Source organism: Phyllobates terribilis, unplaced genomic scaffold, assembly GCF_046119375.1.
Source record: "Phyllobates terribilis strain yellow unplaced genomic scaffold, ASM4611937v1 Scaffold_326__1_contigs__length_2130411, whole genome shotgun sequence".
In the NCBI taxonomy this organism is placed as follows: domain Eukaryota; kingdom Metazoa; phylum Chordata; class Amphibia; order Anura; family Dendrobatidae; genus Phyllobates; species Phyllobates terribilis.
In genome coordinates this window covers 1,330,570-1,348,151 of record NW_027363086.1, presented here as the reverse complement: position 1 = coordinate 1,348,151, position 17,582 = coordinate 1,330,570, and positions in this window count along the sequence as shown.

The window sequence follows — 17,582 nt, the reverse complement described above, 5'->3', positions numbered from 1 at the left end:
TGCCGTGGTATTGGTAGGCAGCGGCGTCGCCGGAGCGGGTGTCGCTCGGCTCGAGGCGGGCACAGGTGGGACAGACAGCGTGTCCAGGCAAGAGTTGACAGACCGCAGGTAGGTCAGGATGGTTTCCTGTTGGGATCTCTGACGAGAAACCTCCTGGTACAGGTCAGCAAGCGAAGGAGCCTGGGGGCCACCGGGTTTCATGGCCCATGCAAACTGTTACGGATCCGGGTGGTGGAACCTCTGTGCTGCGGAGCAAAGTGGGACCAGAGGGGGGTAACTAGGTATCAACTCGGACTGACCAAGGTCACACGGCGGCTCAGTCGACTCCGTGAACCAGGGAAGGACCGAGCAGAGGGACCAGGTGCTACTCTGGGCCTGTCCTTGTATGAGAGCAGGTGACTCCTAAGGGTAACTGGCAGGAGCCTCCGGGTAAGCACGGCAGGTAACTAGAAGGTAGGCTGACTGATAGGCACAGCAGGTAACTGGTAGGAGCCTCCAGGTAGGCTGGCTGATAGGCATGGCAGGTAACTGGTACGATCTCCGGGTAGGCAGGCAAGCCAGGCCCATAGACAGACTGGCGGGTTTGGATCGTAGGCAGACCGTCGGGCTGGAGAGTACACTTGGCTGGCGGAGACAGGTAGTCAGGCTGGCAGACAGGACTGGTAGTCAGGCTCGCGGACTGGACTGGTAGTCAGGCTGGCGGACAGGACTGGTAGTCAGACTGGCGGACTGGACTGGTAGTCAGGCTGGCGGACTGGACTGGTAGTCAGGCTGGCGGACTGGACTGGTAGTCAGACTAGCAGAGGGACCTGAGGGCTGAAGCAGAGTTTAGGACACAAAGCTACAACTGTTAGAACACTCCTGTTAGTTTTTTCTATCTTGTGTTTTGCGGTCACGTGACCATCTGCCTATATATTCCAGCTCCGCCCTTCTGGCTTTGCTGGACTTCAGTGTTGTTTGACTGTTTTGCTAGCCTGGTGCTTTGGTGCCTATCTCTGTCAGTTTGCTTGGTCCTCTTGGACCTCTAGTACTTTTTGTCAGTTTGTCTTTTGTGTTCTACAACAATTTCTTTTTAGGAGGTGTCCCATTTTTGTCCCAGTCCTTAGTTCTTTTAGGGACCCCTCCCTTAATTCTATAGGTCTTCGTTCAGACTAGCCGAGGACGAAGGCGGGTCTGTTCACTAGGAACAGGCAGCCTGCTACATCGTAGGGATTCAGCTTAGTCTTACTGTAGGGATAGCTTTCCCCTATCCTTCCTTAGTTCTTGTTGCAGATCATAACAGTAAGTCCAGCCCAAAAAAGACTAAAAGGAAAGAAATTCGGGGATCAGTATGGTTTCCATCCAGGACTTGGCTCAACGCCTGCAGGGATTGTCTCTGGAGGTGGTTGAGCTTCAGCAACATGTGAGTAGCTGTCCTGGAGCGCATTTTGTCGAACCCAAGGTAGGACTGCCTGATGTTTTTTTATGGTAAACAGCAAGATTTTTTTTTCTTTAAAAATGCTTGTTTGTTATATTTTTGTTTGAGACCAAGATCCTCTGGGAATGAATCACAGCGCATTGGTTTTATTATGTCACTTTTGCGCAACGAACCACAGGGGTGGGCCTTTTCTCTCCAGCCTAATGATCCGTATTTAAGTTCTGTTGAAGAATTTTTTTCTGCTATGGGGCTATTATATGACGATCCTGATTGAATCTCATCTGCTGAATCAGAACCTAGGCGTTTGAATCAGGGGTCAGATGATGTTGAAAATTATTGCACACACTTCAGGAGATGGGCCTCAGAAGTTAAATGGAATGATTCTGCGCTGAGATGTTTATTTCTTGCTGGTCTGAGTGAAAGGGTTAAGGATTTGCTAATTGCATTCCCTGCACCTGAGACTCTGCAGGAAGCTATGCAGTTAGCTGTTCGTGTGGACAGGAGACTGAGGTCTAGGGTGAATGATGTAAAAACTCCTGTAACGTCAGGTCCTAGTTCCCAGAAAATCTGCTCTGACAGCGGAGAACCAGTGGAGGTGGGGGCGATGTCACTCCGCTCTCAGGAAAAAGACCGGAGATTCGCCGAGGGATTGTGTCTTTATTGTGGTAAAGGTGACCATTTGATTAAGTATTGTGAGCGTAGTTTAAGTAAAGAAAAAAAAAGGTCAGTTACGCCTGTATAGCTTGTTTACGCTCTGCAGGAGTATTTCTTTCTGGGAGTACTACTCTGCAGGGAGATTTTATAGAATTTTAGGTATTTGTGGATTGTGGTTCAACACTTAATGTGATTGATAAAGGGTTTTTGGAAAACATTAAATTGAAATAAAAACCTTTGTCATCACCTATTTCTGTGGTTGCAATTGATAACTCTCCTTTGAAATGTATTACTCACAAGACTGCTGCATTTCCTCTCACTATCAATGGAGTTCACCAAGAAATTTTGGATTTGGTTGTTTTGGATAATTTACCCTCTCCAGTTGTTCTAGGATTGCCTTGGTTAAAACTGCACAATCCTTTATTGGACTGGTCTACTAATGTGATTAAGTCTTGGAGTCCGAAGTGCTATGATAAATGTTGTAATAGTCGCATTGCGGCTGTGGAAAAAGTGGAATTACCTGTACCTATTCAAGATTTTTGGAGGGTTTTTTTGGAGGAGGAGTCACAAGTTTTACCTCCTCATAGGGATTATGATTGCGCCATTGAGTTTGTTCCAGGAGCTACTCTTCCCAAGAGTCGCTTGTTTAATCTGACTATCCCTGAAAGAAAGGCCTTGGAGGAGTACATACAGACTAGCCTGGCTGCTGGTCACATTAGACCTTCTAAGTCACCTGTGGCAGTTGGATTCTTCTTTGTTAAAAAAAAGGACGGCGGTTTACGTCCATGTCTGGATTTTCGTGAAATTAATAAGATTACCGTAAGCAATTCCTACCCGTTACCGTTAATTCCTGACTTGTTTAACCAGTTAGTGGGAGCCAAGTGGTTCTCCAAAATTGATCTCTGGGGGGCATACAATTTGTTACATGTGAAGGAGGGTGATGAATGGAAAACTGCTTTTAACACTCCGGTAGGTCATTTTGAGAATTTGGTGATGCCTTTTGGTCTTACCAATGCACCTGCATTTTTTCAGAACCTTATTAATGACATCCTGAGACCTCTGACTGGTAAGAATGTGGTTATGTATTTGGATGACATTTTGATTTATTCACCAGATCTGGAGTCCCATTGGCAGAGTGTACGTGAAGTTTTGCAGTTATTGGGTGATAATTCACTCTTTGCTAAGCTGGAGAAATGTGAGTTCGCTGTGCAGAAAATTAGTTTTTTGGGCTACATTGTCTCCAGCGAGGGCTTTGAGATGGACCCTGTGAAGTTTCAGGCTGTGCAGGAATGGCCTAGGCCTATTGGTTTGAAATCTATACAGAGATTTTTGGGTTTTGCCAATTATTACAGGAAATTCATTAAGAATTTTTCTGTAATTGTTAAACCTCTAACCGATCTCACCAGGAAAGGTGCGAATACGGCCCAGTGGACTACTGAGGTCATTGAAGTGTTTGAGTATCTCAAAGAGAGGTTCAGTTCTGCCCCTTATGCAGCCTGATGAGACCAAGCCTTTTTTGGTCGAGGTCGATGCTTCATCGGTGGGGGTCGGAGCAGTTTTGTCTCAGGAGAGACATCCTTGTGACTTCTTTTCGAAAAAAATTTCGGAAACCGAACTGAATTATGATGTTGGAAATCGGGAGTTGTTGGCTATTAAACTCGCGTTTGAACATTGGCGTCATTTTTTGGAAGGCGCTAGATTTCCTATTCAGGTTTTCACAGATCATAAGAATTTGATCTATCTGGAGGCTGCCAAGCGCTTGAATGCCCGTCAAGCTAGGTGGGCACTTTTTTTTTCTCGGTTTCATTTTTCTGTTACCTATATCCCTGGTACTAAGAATGTTAAAGCCGATGCTTTATCTCGCAGCTTCTCTCCTACGGTCGGTGCCGAGGAGGAGGAGAGCATTTTACAGAAAGGAGTTGTGGTGGCGGCTTTGGACTCCGTTTTGGAGAATGGGATTCTGAAAGCTCAAGATGATGCTCCATCTAACACTCCCCATGGGAGGTTGTTCGTGCCTAGAGCCTTTAGGAGAGATTTGTTTGTGGAGTGTCATGAGTCTCTGTTGGCAGGCCATCCAGGAATTTCGAAGACTAAGAGATTGATCAGTCGCAGTTTTTGCTGGCCTGGTGGCAGAAGGAAGTCATCAAGTGGGTGTGTCAGTGTACTTTGTGCGCTAGGTCAAAGGCTTCACATACTCCTGCTGCGGGGCTGCTTTGCCCTCTGGAGGTTCCTAGTGCGCCTTGGACGCATCTCACTATGGATTTTATTACTGATCTTCCTGTGTCCGAGGGTTTTACTGTCATCTGGGTGGTCGTGGACCGTTTTAGTAAGATGTGTCATTTGGTTCCATTCATTAAGTTGCCCTGCGCCAAGACACTCGCTAAGGCGTTTGTTAAGGAGATTGTCAAGCTCCATGGCGTTCCCACGGATATTGTTTCTGATAGAGGACCTCAGTTTGTGGCTCGCTTTTGGCGTGCTTTTTGTGACAGGTTGGGAGTCCATTTGTCATTTTCGTCTGGTTATCATCCTGAGTCTAATGGACAGACTGAAAGAAAGAACCAGGATGTTGAGCAGTTTTTGCATTGTTTTGTGGCGGACAATCAAGAGGTGTGGTCGGAGTTTCTGCCTCTCGCAGAATTTGCTCTTAACTATTATACATCCTCCTCTGCTGGGTGTTCTCCTTTTTTTTGCTGTACTGGGAGACATCCATCTTTTGGTTCGTTCTCCAAATTGGGGTCGGCGGTGCAGGAGGAGGAGAATTTTTCCGGTGATTTGGAGAAAGTTTGGACTAATGTACGTTGTAACCTTCAAGAGGCTAACAAAAAGTCCAAGAAGTATTTTGACAGGAAACGTAAAGAGGTTTTGTTTACTGTGGGTGACATGGTTCGGTTGTCCTCGAAGAACCTGCGGTTGAGGTTTCCTTCTAAAAAACTGGGTCCTAAGTTTGTGGGTCCATTTAAAGTGCTTCAGGTTGTTAACCAGTCTGCTGTTAGGTTGGATGTCCCTACTTCCTGGAAGATTAATCCTGTGTTTCATGTTTCCTTGTTGAAAAAGGCTGACGTATCTGATATGGTCGTCACTGTCACAGTTCCTCCTGTGGTGGAAGACGGCGAATATGAAATTTCTCGTATCTTGAATTCTAGATGGCATAGAGGGAGATTACAGTATCTTGTCTCCTGGAAGGGTTTCGGTCCCGAAGACAACTCCTGGGTAAGAACGCATGATGTCTCTGCTCCTAGGCTTGTTAAAGCTTTCCACAGTAGGTTTCCGGATAGGCCTGGGCCTGGAGAATCCGGAGGATCCTCATAAAAGAGGGGGTACTGTTAGAACCCTCCTGTTAGCTTTTTCTATCTTGTGTTTTGCGGTCACGTGACCATCTGCCTATATATTCCAGCTCCACCCTTCTGGCTTTGCTGGACTTCAGTGTTGTTTGACTGTTTTGCTAGCCTGGTGCTTCGGTGCCTATCTCTGTCAGTTTGCTTGGTCCTCTTGGACCTCTCATACTTTTTGTCAGTTTGTCTTTTGTGTTCTACAACAATTTCTGTTTAGGGGGTGTCCCATTTTTGTCCCAGTCCTTAGTTCTTTTAGGGACCCCTCCCTTAATTCTATAGGTCTTCGTTCAGACTAGCCGAGGACGAAGGCGGGTCTGTTCACTAGGAACAGGCAGCCCGCTACATCGTAGGGATTCAGCTTAGTCTTACTGTAGGGACAGCTTTCCCCTATCTTTCCTTAGTTCTTGTTGCAGATCATAACAACAACCTTGCACGGGCACCTCCATTTTGGAGGTGCCATTTATATGAGAGGTCCTCCGGCTATCGGCCGGGGACTACTTAGGACGGCGCGCGCGCGCTCCCCCACTCTTAAAGGGGCCGCGCGCGCCATCCTAAAGAGTCCCCGGCCTAAGCACAGTGCCCGGGAAGCTGAGCGCGCCGGCAGCAGCAGCAGGAGAGCCGGAAGACGCCGGGCCGGGAGCGCGGCGGTAAGAGGGACGGCGTCTCTGCCTCTCAGGGGGCATAGACGCCGATACTGCACTTCTGAGGATAAGTTTATCCGAGTCACCAGCCTCGGAAATCGCAGGTTATCAGCAGCTCAGATTAGAGACCAGGTCAATGCCACACAGAGTTCTAGCAGCAGACACATCTCTACAACAACTGTTAAGAGGAGACTTTGTGCAGCAGGCCTTCATGGTAAAATAGCTGCTAGGAAACCACTGCTAAGGACAGGCAACAAGCAGAAGAGACTTGTTTGGGCTAAAGAACACAAGGAATGGACATTAGACCAGTGGAAATCTGTGCTTTGGTCTGATGAGTCCAAATTTGAGATCTTTGGTTCCAACCACCGTGTCTTTGTGCGACGCAGAAAAGTTGAACGGATGGACTCTACATGCCTGGTTCCCACCGTGAAGCATGGAGGAGGAGGTGTGATGGTATGGGGGTGCTTTGCTGTGTTATGCACACGCCCGGACTGACTGGCGTGAGCATGATTAGTGATCCCATTGGACCATGAAACGAGGAGTGCCTGGAGGGGTGTAACTAAGTATCAACTCGGACCGACCAAGGTCACATGGCGGCTCAGTCGACTCCGTGAACCAGGGAGGAACCGAGCAGAGGGACCAGGTGCTACTCCAGGTCAGACCCTGGTCACAGCTGTTGACCCACACCGGGGAATGCAGGAACAGGCAGGTTAGGCTGGCATACAGACAGGTGGGTACTGGCAGGCACGGCTGGTATGCAGACAGGTGGGTATTGGCAGGCACGGCTGGTATGCAAACAGGTGGGCACTGGCAGGCACGGCTGGCATGCAGACAGGTGGGCACTGGCAGGCACGGCTGGCATGCAGACAGGCGGGTACTGGCAGGTAGGAACGCAGGCAGGATAGGGACCAATACAGACTGGGACACAGGAACGGAGCCACAGGTGCGGTAGACAAGCAGAGCAGAGCAAAACCTGCAGATGCGGTAGACAAGCAAAGCAGAGCAAAACCTGCAGATGCGGTAGACAAGCAGAGCAGAGCAAAACCACAGGTGCGGTGGACAAGCAGATCAGAGCGAAACTGCAGGTGCGGTGAACAAGCAGGGCAGAGCAAAACCGCAGGTGCGGTGAACAAGCAGAACTAGATACACACAAGGTACTTACAATGAAGTAGCGAGTGTACACAAAACTCACAAACAGAAGTTCAGAGACAACGAGTTGGAGTTAGGTGCAGGTTCAGACACTGCAGGAAAAGGGAAGGTTCGGACATAGAGAGAAACAGGTAACGGGCTAGGACACAGTTCAGACAGGAGCTGAACCAGTAATAAGATATAGGAACGAGCCTGGGAACTCAGCCCTCATGGTGGCGGAGACAGACTAGAAGTCACAGATACAGGTAACAGGCCTGGGTATACAGCCCCCAGGGGCGGAAACAGACAAGATACAGGACAGGACCTGGCAACTCAGTTGCACAGAACACACTGAATCAAAGTGTTGCTCAGGCACCCCCTACTGTCTGGAGGAGGTTTAAGTATCCAGTGACTCACAGCAATAGGCTGGGGAGGCATTAGGAGTGCGCACACAGTAACTATAAGAATCAGGCAGTAGCCGGGCCGCCGCCCTAAGCAATCAGACAAGAGACACAGTCAGTACTGGAGCAAAGTGGGCAGCCTGGATTGATAGGTAAGATGGCGGTCTTGCAAGGTGAGAGGTGGTAAGCCATGCCAGCACGCCGCCAGGGATGTTACAGTACCCCCCCCTTGAGGTTGGGAAGAGATGTATTCTATGGAGCATTGTCATCCTGTGTGGATTCTGTGTGGGCAGAAGCCTCTTCTGGCTGGGAAACTGGTGGGCTACCTACACGCATCACCAATGGGGACTGCTCCAGGATATTGGGAAGGGAAGCTTTAGCAGAAGCTTCAGGGTTAGGGTCATCGAAGAGCATTAGAAAGGCCACCAGGAAGGCCTGCAGGTCGGAGGCAATAGGATCCCATGCTTCCCATAGGGGGGGGTGATCCACTTCAAGGCATCACCCGCTAAGTAGGACATCATGAATGCTACTTTAACCCGATCAGTGGGAAAATAGTGAGCATAGAATTTGAAATGCAGCATACATTGCTCCACAAACGAACGGCTTTGTTTTGGATCCCCATAGTACCGTGGTGGATCCGCAGGAACGAGTGCTGATTGCTCCATTTGGGCTGGTGCGTAAATCGCCTGGACCTCAGCTTGAGAAAAAATTTTTTCCTTGGTGCACGTATTCGCCAGACAAGAATTCAAATGTCTCCGAGAGCGAAGGATCGTGGGGCTCAACGGGGACCATGGCCTGAGCAAACTGTTACGCACACGCCCGGACTGACTGGCGTGAGCATGATTAGTGATCCCACTGGACCATGAACTGAGGAGTGTCTGGAGGGGCGTAACTAAGTATCAACTCGGTCCGACCAAGGTCACACGGCGGCTCAGTCGACTCCGTGAACCAGGGAGGAACTGAGCAGAGGGACCAGGTGCTACTCCAGGTCAGACCCCGGTCACAGCTGTTGACCCACACTGGGGAATGCAGGAACAGACAGGTTAGGCTGGCATACAGACAGGTAGGTACTGGCAGGCACGGCTGGTATGCAGATAGGTGGGTATTGGCAGGCACGGCTGGTATGCAGACAGATGGGCACTGGTCGGCACGGCTGGCCTGCAGACAGGTGGGCACTGGCAGGCACGGCTGGCATGCAGACAGGCGGGTACTGGCAGGTAAGAACACAGGCAGGATAGGGACCATGACAGACTAGGACACAGGAAAGGAGCCCCAGGTGCAGTAGACAAGCAGAGCAGAGCAAAACCCGCAGATGCAGTAGACAAGCAGAGCAGAGCAAAACCCGCAGATGCGGTAGACAAGTAGAGCAGAGCAAAACCCGCAGGTGCGGTTGACAAGCAGGGCAGAGCAAAACCCGCAGGTGCGGTAGACAAGCAGAGCAGGGAAAAACCCGCAGGTGCGGTAGACAAGCAGAGCAGAGCAAAACCCGCAGGTGCGGTAGACAAGCAGAGCAGAGTAAAACCCACAGGTGCGGTAGACAAGTGGAGCAGAGCAAAACCCGCAGGTGCGGTAGACAAGCAGAGCAGAGCAAAACCCGCAGATGCGATAGACAAGCAGGGCAGAGCAAAACCCGCAGATGCGGTAGACAAGTAGAGCAGAGCAAAACCCGCAGATGCGGTAGACAAGTAGAGCAGAGCAAAACCCGCAGGTGCGGTAGACAAGCAGAGCAGAGCAAAGCCCGCAGGTGCGGTAAACAAGCAGAGCAGAGCAAAACACGCACGTGCGATAGACAAGCAGAGCAGAGCAAAGCCTGCGGGTGTGGTAAACAAGCAGAGTAGAGCAAAACCCGCAGGTGTGGTAGAGAAGCAGAGCAGAGCAAAACCCGCAGGTGCGGTAAACCAACAGAGCAGAGCAAAACCCGCAGGTGCGGTGAACAAGCTGAGCAGAGCGAAACCGCAGGTGCGATGAACAAGCTGAGCAGAGCGAAACCGCCGGTGCGGTGAACATGCAGGGCGGAGCAGAGCGAAACCGCCGGTGCAGTGGACAAGCAGAGCGGAGCGAAACCGCAGGTGTGGTGGACAAGCAGAGCAGAGCAAAACCGCAGGTGCGGTGAACAAGCAGAGCAGAGCGAAACCGCAGGTGCGGTGGACAAGCAGAGCAGAGCGAAACCGCAGGTGCAGTGAACAAGCAGGGCAGAGCAAAACCGCAGGTGCGGTGAACAAGCAGAACTAGATACACACAAGGTACTTACAATGAAGTAGCGAGTGTACACAAAACTCACAAACAGAAGTTCAGAGACAACAAGTTGGAGTTAGGTGCAGGTTCAGACACTGCAGGAAAAGGGAAGGTTCGGACATAGAGAGAAACAGGTAACGGGCTAGGACACAGTTCAGACAGGAGCTGAACCAGTAATAAGATACAATAACGAGCCTGGGAACTCAGCCCTCATGGTGGCGGAGACAGACTAGAAGTCACAGATACAGGTAACAGGCCTGGGTATACAGCCCCCAGGGGCGGAAACAGACAAGATACAGGACAGGACCTGGCAACTCAGTTGCACAGAACACACTGAATCAAAGTGTTGCTCAGGCACCCCCTACTGGGTGGAGGAGGTTTAAGTATCCAGTGCCTCACAGCAATAGGCTGGGGAGGCATTAGGAGTGCGCACACAGTAACTATAAGAATCAGGCAGTAGCCACGCCGCCGCCCTAAACAATCAGACAAGAGACACAGCCGGTACTGGAGCAAAGTGTGCACCTTCTCATTTAAAGATTTTTCTGTATTTTCATGACTATGAAAATTGTACATTCACACTGAAGGCATCAAAACTATGAATTAACACATGTGGAATTATATACTTAACAAAAAAGTGTGAAACAACTGAAAATATGTCTTATATTCTAGGTTCTTCAAAGTAGCCACCTTTTGCTTTGATGACTGCTTTGCACACTCTTGGCATTCTCTTGATGAGCTTCAAGAGGTAGTCACCGGAAATGGTTTTCACTTCACAGGTGTGCCCTGTCAGGTTTAATACATGGGATTTCTTGCCTTATAAATGGGGTTGGGACCATCAGTTGTGTTGTGCATAAGTCAGGTGGATACACAGCTGATAGTCCTATTGAATAGACTGTTAGAATTTGTATTATGGCAAGAAAAAAGCAGCTAAGTAAAGAAAAACGAGTGGCCATCATTACTTTAAGAAATGAAGGTCAGTCAGTCCGAAAAATTGGGCAAACTTTGAAAGTGTCCCCAAGTGCAGTTGCAAAAACCATCAAGCGCTACAAAGAAACTGGCTCACATGAGGACTGCCCCAGGAAAGGAAGACCAAGAGTCACCTCTGCTTCTGAGGATAAGCTTATCCGAGTCACCAGCCTCAGAAATCGCAGGTTAACAGCAGCTCAGATTAGAGACCAGGCCACTGCCACACAGAGTTCTAGCAGCGGACACATCTCTTCAACAACTGTTAAGAGGAGACTTTGAGCAGCAGGCCTTCATGGTAAAATAGCTGCTAGGAAACCACTGCTAAGGACAGGCAACAAGCAGAAGACTCTTGTATGGGCTAAAGAACACACGTCTTTGTGCGACGCAGAAGAGGTGAACGGATGGACTCTGCATGCATGGTTCCCACCGTGAAGCATGGAGGAGGAGGTGTGATGGTGTGGGGGTGCTTTGCTGGTGACACTGTTGGGGATTTATTCAAAATTGAAGGCATACTGAACCAGCATGGCTACCACAGCATCTTGCAGCGCCATGCTATTCCATCCAGTTTGTGTTTAGTTGGACCATCATTTATTTTTCAACAGGACAATGACCCCAAACACACCTCCAGGCTTTGTGAGGGCTTTTTGACCAATAAGGAGAGAGATGGGGTGCTACGCCAGATGACCTGGCCTCCACAGTAACAAGACCTGAACCCAATCGAGATGGTTTGGGGTGAGCTGGACCGCAGATTGAAGGCAAAAGGGCCAACAAGTGCTAAGCATCTCTGGGAACTCCTTCAAGATTGTTGGAAGACCATTTCCGGTGACTACCTCTTGAAGCTCATCAAGAGAATGCCAAGAGTGTGCAAAGCAGTCATCAAAGCAAAAGGTGGCTACTTTGAAGAACCAAGAATATAAGACATATTTTCAGTTGTTTTACACTTTTTTGTTAAGTATATAATTCCACATGTGTTAATTCATAGTTTTGATGCCTTCAGTGTGAATGTACAATTTTCAAAGTCATGAAAATACAGAAAAATCTTTAAATGAGAAGGTGTGTCCAAACTTTTGGTCTGTACTGTATATTCACATATATGCTTGAAGGACAAACGTTGTCAGATGATTTACAATGAGGAAAAAGGGTACAATTTATATTAAAGAGTGTAGGTAACATGCAATATATTCATCATAAGGCTTCTAATGGGAATATCAATGTAAGCTCATGGAGTCACTGATCCCATATGGTGTCATTTTCCGTCATAGAGTTAGTTACAAGAGGAGTAGCAGCAAAGAAACTCTATTACAGGTAAGTAGGAACAATTAGACACAGAACAAACGGTTCAAATAGCAAAAATGGCGTAGGGAACACTGAAGGATTACATACCTGGCGTGAAGGGAATAGTGCATGGACTAGGAACCGCGAAAAAGCGCCGTGTGGTGGAAAGAAGGAAGGACTATATAAAGGACTATATATATAGGACTATATATATATTATATAGGACTAGTGCGTTGGTGGAAGCGGTGAAAGAACGCCGGTGTATATCCGGTCATGCGCAGTATGGCCATACTGACTTCCGGTGCGCGTGCTGGAACGCAAAGGGAGACAGTGGAACGCAAGTCACTTCCGGACATGCGCAGTATATACGCTACACTGGAAGTAAGTGGATAGACTTTACTTAAGGTGTAAATCAGTGGAAAGAGGTTATACTCAATCAAGAGCAGAATAACGCAGGGTGAGCCAACCTTAGGAGGAGCTATAGGAGATGAATACTTGAAAAACAGATTATATTATATTAAATTGCAAAATAAGGAGGGGGATCCTGAAGAGTCAAAGAAAAAAATGCATGGGATTCGTTACGGAGGTCCCTGGGAACCTTAATTAGTAACCTACAAGACAAAGAAAAATAATCAGTAACATGAAATATATTCAATTATTATAAAATGGCAAACAATCTAGTCATCCATACTGAAAGCCCAGTGAATGACCCACAACTTAAAACTTTAATCAGTAGCATAGAATTATCCGCTAAACCCTGGTTTATTATCCTATCCAATAGACACTGGACAGAGTGAGTTTTATGTCATATAGGTAGAGGGATTTTTGGGGGCGATATAGGAATTTTTTATTCATCTTGTGCGTCATACTCCCTATTAAGTCCTTTCGGAGTGAGGATCTGTAGCGTATGTATCCAGTATAGCTCACGTTTTTTGAGGTTTTGAATCCGGTTGCTCCCCTGTCTATTTGGCGGAATGTGATCAATTACTTGATACCTTAGTTGTGAAATGTTGTGGGACATAGCTAGAAAATGTGCTGGTATAGGTAACATCGTGCGTCCACAACGAATTGTCGATTTGTGTTGTGAAATACGGTCTCGGATATGTTGGGTGGTCTCACCAACATATGCGAGACCGCATGGACACTTAATTAGATACACCACATACGTGGAATCACAAGAGAAATATTCTTTAATAGAATAACGTTTGCCAAAATGAGGATGTGTAAAAGTAACATAGTTTTTAAGGTTGAAGGAAGACTAAGTCCATCTAGTTCAACCCATAGCCTAACATGTTGATCCAGAGGAAGGCAAAAAAAAAACATGTGGTAAACACTAAGCTCCACATTGGGGAAAAAAAATCCTTCCTGACTCCATACGACAATCAGACTAGTTCCCTGGATCAACGCCCTATCAAGGAATCTAGTATTTATAACCTGTAATATTATACTTTTCAAGAAAGGCATCCATGCCCTTCTTAAATTTTAACAGTGAATCACTCATTACAACATCATGCGGCAGAGAGTTCCATAGTCTCACTGCTCTTACAGTAAAGAATCCCCGTCTGTGATTATGATTAAACCTTCTTTTCTCTAGACGTAGAAGATGCCCCCTTGTCCCCGTCTCAGGCCTCAGAGTAAAAAGATCAGTAGAAAGCTCTTTGTACTGTCCCCTCATATACTTGTACATAGTAATAAGATCACCCCTAAGCCTTCTTTTTTCCACAGTAAATAACCCCAAGTGTAATAACCTGTCTTGGTATTGCAGACCCCCAGTCCTCTAATAACCTTGGTCGCTCTTCTCTGCCCCCGCTCTAGTTCAGCTATGTCTTTCTTATACACCGGAGACCAGAACTGTACACAGTATTCTAAGTGTGGTCGCACTAATGACTTGTATAGAGGTAAAATTATGTTCTCCTCATGAGCATCTATGCCTCTTTTAATGCATCCCATTATTTTATTTGCCTTTGCAGAAGCAGCCTGACACTGGCCACTACACTGAGCTTGTCGTCCACCAATACACCCAGGTCTTTTTCAGTAACAGTTTTGCCATGTGTTTTACAATTAAGCTTATAATTATACATTTTATTTCCTCTGCCCAAGTGCATTACCTTACATTTATCCCCATTAAAGCTCATTTGCCATTTATCAGCCCAAGCTTCTAGTTTACATAGATCCTCCTGTAATATAAAATTGTCCTCCTCTGTATTGATTACCCTGCAGAGTTTAGTGTCATTAATAAATATGTTAAAAAGAAGTGGGCCCAATACTGACCCCTGTGGTACCCCACTGTTAACTGAGACCCGGTTTGAGTGTTTTCCATTAATAGCCACCCTTTGTTTCCTATCACTGAGCCAATTCTTAACCCACATACATATATTTTCCCCTATCCCCATTGTTCTCATTTTGTGTATCAACCTTTTGTGTGGAACCGTATCAAAAGCTTTTGAAAAGTCCATATACACAACATCCACTGCATTTCCTTGGTCCAGTCCGGAACTTGCCTCCTCATAAAAACTGATCAGATTAGTTTGACAGGAACGGTCCCTCGTAAACCCATGTTGATATTGGGTCATGAGGTTATTCTTCTTCAGATACTCTATTATAGCATCTCTTAGGAAACCCTCCAGGATTTTACCCACAGTAGAGGTTAAGCTTACCGGCCTATAATTTCCAAGTTCAGTTTTTGTCCCCTTTTTGAATATTGGCACCACATTTGCTATACGCCAGTCCTGTGGTACAGACCCTGTTATTATGGAATCTTTAAAGATTAAAAATAATGGTCTATCTATGACGTTACTTAATTCCTGCAGTACTCGCGGGTGTATCCCATCCGGGCCCGGTGATTTGTCAACTTTAGTGATTTTTAGATGCCGCCATACTTCCTGCTGGGTTAAGCAAGTGACATTTACTGGAGAATTTTTGTTATCACTAATCATGTTTTCTGTCATGCGATTTTCTTGTGTAAATACGGTTGAAAAAAAATCATTTAGCATATTGGCTTTTTCCTCATCCTCATCCACCATTTCACCCAGACTATTTTTAAGGGGGCCAACACTATCATTTTTTAGTTTTTTACTATTTATATAGTTAAAGAATATTTTGGGGTTATTTTTACTTTCTCTGGCAATAATTCTCTCTGCCTAAATCTTTGCTGCCTTGATTTGTTTTTTACATAATTTATTTAATTTTCTATATTTATTTAATGCCTCATCACTACCTACTTGCTTTAGTTCTCTAAATGCTTTCTTTTTGTCACTTATTGCGCCCCTTACAGCTCTATTTAGCCATAGTGGTTTCCTCCTATTTCTAGCATGTTTATTCCCAAGGGGTATATATTGTGCACAGGTCCTATTCAGGATGTTAATAAATGTCTCCCATTTGCTTTGTGTAGCTTTATGTCTCAGGATATCGTCCCAGTTTATTGCACTAAGATGATCTCTTAACCGTTGGAAATTTGCCTTCCTGAAGTTTAGTGTCCTTGTAACCCCGCTACTACACATCTTATTAAAGGTTACATGAAAACGTATTATTTTGTGATCACTATTACCCAAGTGACCCCCAACTAATATATTTGATATGCGGTCTGGCCTATTGGTTAATATTAGGTCTAGCAGTGCCCCCCTTCTTGTTGGGTCCTGAACCAGTTGTGAAAGGTAATTGTCTCTCATAGTAGTCAAAAACCTATTTCCTTTGCTTGAACTACATGTTTCTGTCCCCCAATGTATTTCAGGGTAGTTGAAGTCTCCCATAATAATGACTTCTCCTTGAGTCGCTGCTTCATCTATCTGCTTTACGAGGATATTCTCCGCTACTTCCATTATTTTTGGAGACTTATAACAAACCCCTATCAGTAATTTATTATTTTTTCCCCCTCCCCTTATCTCCACCCACAGGGACTCTACATTTTCATTAGATTCACATATATCCTCCCGCAAGACAGGTTTTAAGGATGATTTTACATATAAACTCACACCCCCCCTCGCTTGTTTGTACGGTCATTTCTGAACAGACTATAGCCCTGTAAATTAACTGCCCAGTCATGGCTCTCGTCCAGCCATGTCGCAGATATCCCTACCATGTCATAATTATTTTCCAACAAAATTAATTCTAATTCCTCCATTTTGTTGGTGAGGCTTCTGGCATTAGTGTACATGCATTTTATGTATCTCTCTGTACCTCTATTCCATCTTACTTTATTGACTGTTCTAACCCCACCCCCAATTTCTTTATTTGTGGCCAGGTCACTATCTGCACTATCTTCCCCACCTATAAAATGAATACCCTCCCCCCCAATCCCTAGTTTAAACACTCCTCCAACCTTCTAGCCATTTTCTCCCCCAGCACAGCTGCACCCTCCCCATTAAGGTGCAGCCGGTCCCTAGCGTAGAGTCTGTAGCCAACTGAGAAGTCGGCCCAGTTCTCCAGGAACCCAAATCCCTCTTTCCTACACCAGTTCTTGAGCCACTTATTTATCTCCCAAATCTCCCGTTGCCTCTCTGGCGTGGCACGTGGTACCGGTAGTATTTCAGAGAATACCACCTTGGAGGTCCTTGCTTTCAGCTTGCAGCCTAATTCCCTAAAATCATCTTTAAGGACCTTCCACCTACCTCTAACTTTGTCATTTGTGCCAATGTGCAGCATGACCGCTGGGTCCTCACCAGCCCCTCCCAGTAATCTGTCAACCCGATCAGCGATGTGCCGGACTCGAGCGCCAGGTAGGCAGCACACAGTTCGACGATCCCTGTCTTTGTGACAGATTGCCCTATCTTTTCCTCTAATAATTGAGTCCCCCACTACCAGCACCTGCCTAGCCTGCCCTACTCTCCTATTTCCCTCTTTACTGGAGCTGACACTCGTCCCCTGAAAGCCGGAGATGCCTTGCTGCAGTAGTGCTACCCCTGTACCATCACTCCCCTCATCTGCCAACTTTGCAAACTTATTGGGGTGTGCCAGATCAGGACTAGCCTCCCTGGCACTCTTCCCTCTACCACCCCTTCTAACTGTCACCCAACTAGCGACCTCACTGTCCTGCAGCTCCCGACTACCACCCTCCCCCACATCTACCCCAGTAAGCTGCTGCTCAGTGAGCAGCAGACTCCTTTCCATGTTGTCAATGGATCTCAGTGTTGCCAGCTGCTCATTTAGATCCAGTATCTGGGCTTCCAAACGCACAACGTGCACACATCTCGCGCAGCAGTAAGCAACCTCGACCTGCTGTTCAAGGAATACATACATGTGGCAAGATGTACACTGGATAGCATTGTCAATAATGGAGCTCATTTCCTAATGGGGATTGCAATATACAGAATGTTAAGTAAAAAGTAAAGTAAAGAATTAATGAAATACAGTCAGCAATTCAGTCCAAAGTCCTCCCTTCCAAACTCCCTGAATACAAAGTCACTGAAAAACAAGTCATACACTTACTTTCGTTCGCACTTACGCTCCGGACTCACGCAGCTCGTTCACACTCGCAAACTAAGATATTTAAAGAGTTTTTTTTTTTTTCCCTTTTCCAGCAATGCACCCTTCACCT